Source organism: Lipotes vexillifer, unplaced genomic scaffold, assembly GCF_000442215.2.
Source record: "Lipotes vexillifer unplaced genomic scaffold, Lipotes_vexillifer_v1.1 scaffold1301, whole genome shotgun sequence".
In the NCBI taxonomy this organism is placed as follows: Eukaryota; Metazoa; Chordata; class Mammalia; order Artiodactyla; family Lipotidae; genus Lipotes; species Lipotes vexillifer.
Window position 1 is genome coordinate 856,497 of NW_006796479.1, and position 7,156 is coordinate 863,652.

Genomic DNA, 7,156 nt, shown 5'->3' on the forward strand with positions numbered 1-7,156 from the left:
TTAGTTTCACTCTGATGCCCACATGTTAGAATTAACCAAAGAGCAAAGCTGACACTGATGTCACTGCATCCACCCTATGAGGATAACCGGAGGCCCAGCCTACTTCTCTTGCTCATGCTAAGACACAAAATTTAGAAATCTGCACAGCTGAGCCAAGGTCAAGGTTCAGGGAAAAAGAGTAACACTGCAGCCTCTCTAAGCCACATTGTGCCTAAGGATAACACTGCCCCTCTGTCTACATCCTGAGATCAGGATAAAGAGGAAGTGGCAGATAACTGTCAGGGACCAGGGTGGGTAGAAGGAGGTTAGGAGAAAAGGAACGTTTCTTACTCTGGATATTGACATCATTTTAATTTTTATATTATTTTATCCACATACCCAGTGACTTTTCTTCATAATCTTTAAAGTCTCCAAGGTTCATTCTAAACTTGTTTGACCCCAACAGACTACATGAGGAAGATTCATTGTGTCTTGTTTTGAAAGTATGGAATTAGCCAGAAGGCTTGTGCAATCTCAATCATAAGGAAATAAAACATTGTATCTTAAGTTCTGTGTAAACAAGTTTGAGGAAAGGAGATAGGACATCTATAAGAAATGGGGGTAAATATTTTGCCAAAAGTTGTAGTGGTGGGGTGGAAAGTTTATCACATAAGGAGATAGCCTTAAGCCCTTTTTAGCAGATAGATATATTCAAAAGTAAGGTGTGTATTTGTATATATATCTATATATATCTATATATCTTTTTTATTTTCTATTTCACAGAAAAGTCAAAAGGAAGATAGCATCATGAAACTGTAACAGTCAGAGAAGAGTGAAGTAACTGTGTCATCTCAAGAAGAACTCAGAGCAACATTTAAAACAGTCTAGAAGACTTTCTGAGAACAGAAATTCTATGAGGTCAGCCTTTAAAATGTAACAAGATTTTCCCAGACACTAGGGCTGCTTACAAGAAGCAGCACAAGGGAACGTCCTCATTTCTTCATTTCTTTTTTCTGCCACCATCACAGAAGGAAATCTGTTACTGCCATTAATGATAAATATGGATCTGTCGACAGATCCACCTTTTTTTTTTCAGTCTAACAATTATTTATTTACCTTTCTTTGCAACTATAAATTACAATCACTAGTACACCTGTAATTCTTTATAGTGTGTTCAACTAAAGAATAAGCAAACACAGCATAGGTCAGTGGATCTGTACACATATCCATGTTTATAATAATGGTAGTAATAACAATACTTACGATGTTAAACTTTTCACAATAGGACTTTTATTACTGCTTCAACTTTCAAGTAAAAATTAAAAAAATAAATATCACATTCTTTGTTTCCAAAGGACAAATTAATCCTTGTTTCTGTCTGTGGAAATGAAGGAATTCTTTAACTTTTCTACACTTAGTTCCTTACAGTGACTGGAAAGAGAACTTAAAGAGAAGGTCTTAAAATCAGGAAGACAGAAGAGATAGAAGAGGGAAAACTTGAGAATTCTCCAAGCATAAGGTTATCTTAGGAGGAAAACCAACAAAAGAATTAGAACATAATAAAAAGGACCAAGGAAGTAAGCAAAGCTTTGATGAAGAGACATCTAACTCCCTTTGTGAGCAGGAGGTCTGAGCTCCCCAAAGAGAGTAATGATAAGACAGGAGCAGATGGATAAAAGATTTGAGACCTGGGGAATGGCTAGCACTTTGATTTGGGGGATGATTTTAACTTAGAAAGTTTGTGAGATAAATGCAGTATTATCTGCATAAAGCATAGTGTGTGGAAGAAAACAGAGCCCTGTGACAAAGACTGGTATTGAAAACCTGAAAATTTCTGAGGATAAAACTGCAGGATGTTCATAGATGATCACCAGAACCTCAGAATAAGAACCAAAGGTATGGGGCTCCCTTGGTGGCGCAGTGGTTGAGAGTCTGCCTGCCGATACAGGGGACACGGGTTCATGCCCCAGTCCGGGAAGATCCCACATGCCACGGAGTGGCTGGGCCCGTGAGCCATGGCCGCTGAGCCTGCGTGTCCAGAGCCTGCGTGTCCGGAGCCTGTGCTCTGCAACGGGACAGGCCACAACAGTGAGAGGCCCGCGTACCGCAAAAAAAGAACCAAAGGAAGTATTTAATTTGCACACATTTTATAGAGGAGCAGGGGGTAAACTGCATAGCTGACTCAGGTTTGCTTGTATAAACAGAATGTGGAATTCTTAAAAATCAGATTTCATTTTTAGAAATCAAATGAGATTAGGGAAATGACAGAAAATGGATGGAAGGATCTGATAAAAAGATAAACAAGTCTGTTGTAACTAGTTTTCTTTTTTGAGTACGTGTCTCATTTTCTGCTTCACATCCAGGGCTCTATGATAGTGAATACTTTCTGAACTGAGTCCTTTTTTTGGTTTTGTCTGTCAATTACTTTCTATAGCAGTTACATGTTCTTTTAGCTTCCACAGTAATATTTACGATTCATGTGTCTGGAGGTTAAGGAAGCAAGTGCTGGTCTGCATGTCATAAATTAATGCTGTCTGTATAAAATTCATTACTCTGCTTTCACATACTGGAAAGGAATAGTAATAATAATAATAATAAAATTGCTGTCATTATCTGCGTCCTTTGCCGGCTGAGGCTGACGTGTAACAGCAGGTGCTTTAGAAAGAAATGCTGTTGGCGATTGTAAAGGCTGGCAAGCCACAGCTCCATCCCTTTTGCTTAAAGAAACAACATTGTCTCCTTTGATGTTGGACTGTCGGGAGGGATTTTTGAAGAACAGCTCAGACAAACGAAGTGGCACAACATGAAAACGTTTTCAGAACCAGGAGTGACTACAGAATGTGAGAACATCACTGGTCAACAGTCACATGAGAAGGGTCTTTTTAATTATCTGTCCTTAAGTAAACTTGCTAATCATAAAAACCTCTGCCTTAGTCCCACTTGCTAGAGATATGACTGGATATATTTAAACAGCCGCAAAGCTCTGCATATATGTAAATCAAAGCACATCTCTGGACATTACATTGAAATATCCAGGATTAAGTGCAGGGTTTTGTTTAACCAGATGGTCATTTAAAAATGTTACTGTCATTTACAAAGCCATTTCCAGAACATATAGTCATAACTGACATTTCTTTAGGTCCTTACGGATTTCAAAGTGCTTTTACTCAAGTTATTTTATTTGATCCTCAAACAGACATAAGGAACAATATCACAATTCCAGTGTTCCCTAGGAACAAAATGAGGCTCAGAGAGGCTGAGTCCTGCCCAAAGTCATATACTCAGTAAGGGGCAGCCCTGTCACAAGAATCCTGATCTCAGCCCAGCCCTAAGACAGTTTTCTATACTTCAATATGTTATGTCCAAGTGTTTTGAGATATTTCCAAGAGAATCTATGATTATTTGTAGGGGGTGGGGAGAGAAGCATATATCTGTTGCATCAACAGAAGTATCTGTGTCTGCACCCATCCTTACCTTGTTCTTTATGTCTCAGAAGATCTCAAAGCAGCTGCATTCACTCACCATTTCATCCCTAGAACACGGAGAAATCTCCTGTACCCAGAAGTTGAACAAGCAGACTTCCGGTTTCCAGTTCTGCACATAAGAAGCTTGCATGTCACCACTCCATCCTAACAAGTGAAAAGCTGAACAGACTGAAAAATCAACAACTCTTCTTGGATACTAAAAGAGGGGCAGACACAGAACAAACTGCTGCCCCCAAGACTAGAGAGGACAACAGGCAAATGCAGGAAGTCATGGCTTCCTTGAGGAGAGACACCTGAGCAGATGCCACGGGTGGAAGCCAGTGCAGGAGTAGGAAAACCTGACCTGTAATTGAGGAAGTGCTGGAGGCACTGGGTGGGCAAGTCTGAGAGTTAAAAGCTTCAAGGAGACTCAGTCATAGGGGCGCCCAAAATGCCGTGAGATTTAACCTCCAGGAGCTCGGCCAGCTCCTACATATCTGAGAAAAATTTCCCCATGGTTTCTAACAGGGGAAGGGTAAAGAAAACATTGTAAAATAAGTCAGAGTGCTATGTTCTTCTTAACAAGGCTACCTTCAGGGGAAACTAGTTAACCAAAGCCTAACCTGCTGGGTAGTTATCTGAGCCTAAGCGACCTGGGGAGGGGAAACACCCAACTCCAGCCCATTCTAGCCATCTTATTCCAACTAAGGGGGAAGAAAAAACTGGGAAACCCTTGTGAAGTTCACAGTCCAGAGGCGTATGATTACTAAAAGACTGAATTAATCATTGGCTATCTAGAAGGCTTCACCTCCCCAGAAACCTCACCATCAGATTATTAAGGCCTATTCAAAGCAGTTCCTTTTAACTCAGTACATCATGTCCGGCTATCAAGAAAAAATTACAAAGCATGCTAAAAGGCAAAAATCACAATTTGAAGACAGAAAGCATCAGAACCAGACATGGCAGAGATGTGGGAATGATCAGACCAGGAATTTTAAACAACTATGATTAAATACGCTAAGGGCTGTATTTAAGTCAAATAGACAATATGCAAGAGCAGATGAACAGTGTAAGCAGACAGAAGGAAACCCTAACAAAGAACCAAAACAAAATGCTAGAGATTAAAAAACAACAACAACAACACTGTAACAGAAATTTAAAATGTCTTTGATGGACTTACTAGTAGACTAGACATGGCTGAAGAAAAAAGCTCTGAGCTTGAGGCTATCTCAATACAAATCTCCCAAACTGAAAAGGAAAGGGAACAAAGACTGAAAAAGAAAAGAACAGAATATCCAAGGACTGAGGGACAACTACAAAAGGTGTAACATACACATAATGGGAATAATAGAAAGAGAAGAGAGAGAGAAAGGGATAGAAGAAATATTTGAGATAATAATGGCTGAGAATTTCCCCCCAGTTAAGGTCAGACACCAAAACCACAGATTCAGGAACCTCAGAGAACAACAAGATGAATGCCAAAAAACTACACCTAGGCATATCATTTTCAAACTAGAGACAATCAAAGATAAAGAAAAATCCTGACAGAAGCCCTAGGGGTAAAACATGTACAGATGAACACAGATAAGGATTCCATGTGACTTCTCTTCAGAAACCATGCAAGCAGAAAGAGAATGGAGTGAAATAGTTAACGTGTTGAGCGGAAAAAAGACAGCCTTAAAGTTGTACAATATATGTTTGCTAAGATAATTTAACTGAACAGGACTATAAACAATAGGATTTATTTAAAACTAACGCTTTCCCCAAAATAGTGAAATTCTATATATCTCAGGGGACTACTGAATCATTGTTCATTCCCCAGGCCCCAGTCCCAACCCACCTTCCACCCCACGAACATCCACCAATGATAGTAAAAATTCAAAGAAAACATGTTCAGAGTCAAGTCACCAATTTGGGACAGGACTTTGTGTAGTCTGAAAAATTACTGACTCAGTAATCCTTGCTTCCTAAATGCTAAAAACATGTTAGGAAAACATATGTAAAGGGAATACAGGGGCTATGGGAAGGAACAATGTCTTAGCTTTCATTAGATTCGCAAATGAGGTCTCTGACTTCAAAAAATGCTTGAGTGTCTTCTCTGTTCATAAATAAAGCAACTATGGAAGGAGCTTCAAGATGGCGGAAGAATAAGACGTGGACATCACCTTCCTCCCCACAAATAAATCAGAAATACATCTACATGTGGAACAACCCCTAAAGAACACCTACTGAACGCTGGCAGAAGACCTCAGACCTCCCAAAAGGCAAAAAACTCCCTACGTACCTGGCTACAGAAAAAGAAAAAACAGAGACAAAAGAATAGGGACGGGACCTGCACCAGTTGGAGGGAGCTGTGAAGGAGGAAAGTTTCCACACACTAGGAAGCCCTGTTGAGGGCGGTGACTGCAGGTGGCGGAGCGGGGAAGCTTCGGAGCCATGGAGGAGTGCACAGCAACAGGGGTGCGGAGGGCAAAACGGAGAGATTCCCGCACAGAGGATCGGTGCTGACCGGCACTCACCAGCCCGAGAGGCTTGTCTGCTCACGGGGCTGGGAGCTGAGGCTCGGGCTTCGGTTGGAGGCAGGGAGAGGACTGGGGTTAGCGGCGTGAACACAGCCTGAAGGGGTTAGTGCACCACGGCTGGCCGGGAGGAAGTCCGGGGAAAAGTCTGGACCTGCCAAAGAGGCAAGAGACTTTTTCTTCCCTCTTTGTTTGCTGGTGCGCGAGGAGAGGGGATTAAGAGCGCTGCTTAAAGGAGCTCCAGAGACGGGCGTGAGCCACGGCTAAAAGCGCAGACCCCAGAGACGGGCATGAGACGCTAAGGCTGCTGCTGCCGCCACCAAGAAGCCTGTGTGCAAGCCCAGGTCACTCTCCACACCTCCCCTCCCGGGAGCCTGTGCAGCCCGCCACTGCCAGGGTCCCGGAATCCAGGGACAACTTCCCCGGGAGAACGCACGGTGCGCCTCAGGCTGGTGCAACGTCACACTGGCCCCTGCGGCCACAGGCTCGCCCCACATCCATACCCCTCCTTCCACCGGGCCTGAAGGAGCCAGAGCCCCCTAATCAGCTGCTCCTTTAACCCCATCTGTCTGAGCGAAGAACAAACACCCTCAGGCGACCTACACGCAGAGGCGGCGCCAAATCCAAAGCTGAACCCCAAGAGCTGTGCAAACAAAGAAGAGAAAGGGAAATCTCTCCCAGCAGCCTCAGGAGCAGTGGATTAATCTCCACAATCAACCTGATGTACCTGCATCTGTGGAATACCTGAATAGACAACGAATCATCCCAAACTGAGAAGGTGGACTTGGGAGCAATGATATATATATTTTTTTCCCTTTTTCTCTTTTTGTGAGTGTGCACGTGTATGCTTCTGTGTGTAATTTTGTTTGTATAGCTTTGCTTTTACCATTTGTCCAAGGGTTCTCTCTGTCCGTTTTTTTTTTTTTTTTTAAGTATAGTTTTAGCATGTGTTATCATTGGTGGATTTGTTTTTTGGATTGGTTGCTCTTTTCTTTCTATTTTTATTTTTAAAATTTTCTTTAATAATTATATTTATTTTAATAACTTTATTATATTTTACTTTATTTTATCTTCTTCTTTTTTTCTTCCTTTTTTTTCTCCCTTTTATTCTGAGCCATGTGGATGACAGGCTCTTGGTGCTCCAGCCAGACGTCAGGGCTGTGTCTCTGAGGTGGGAGAGCCAAGTTCAGGACA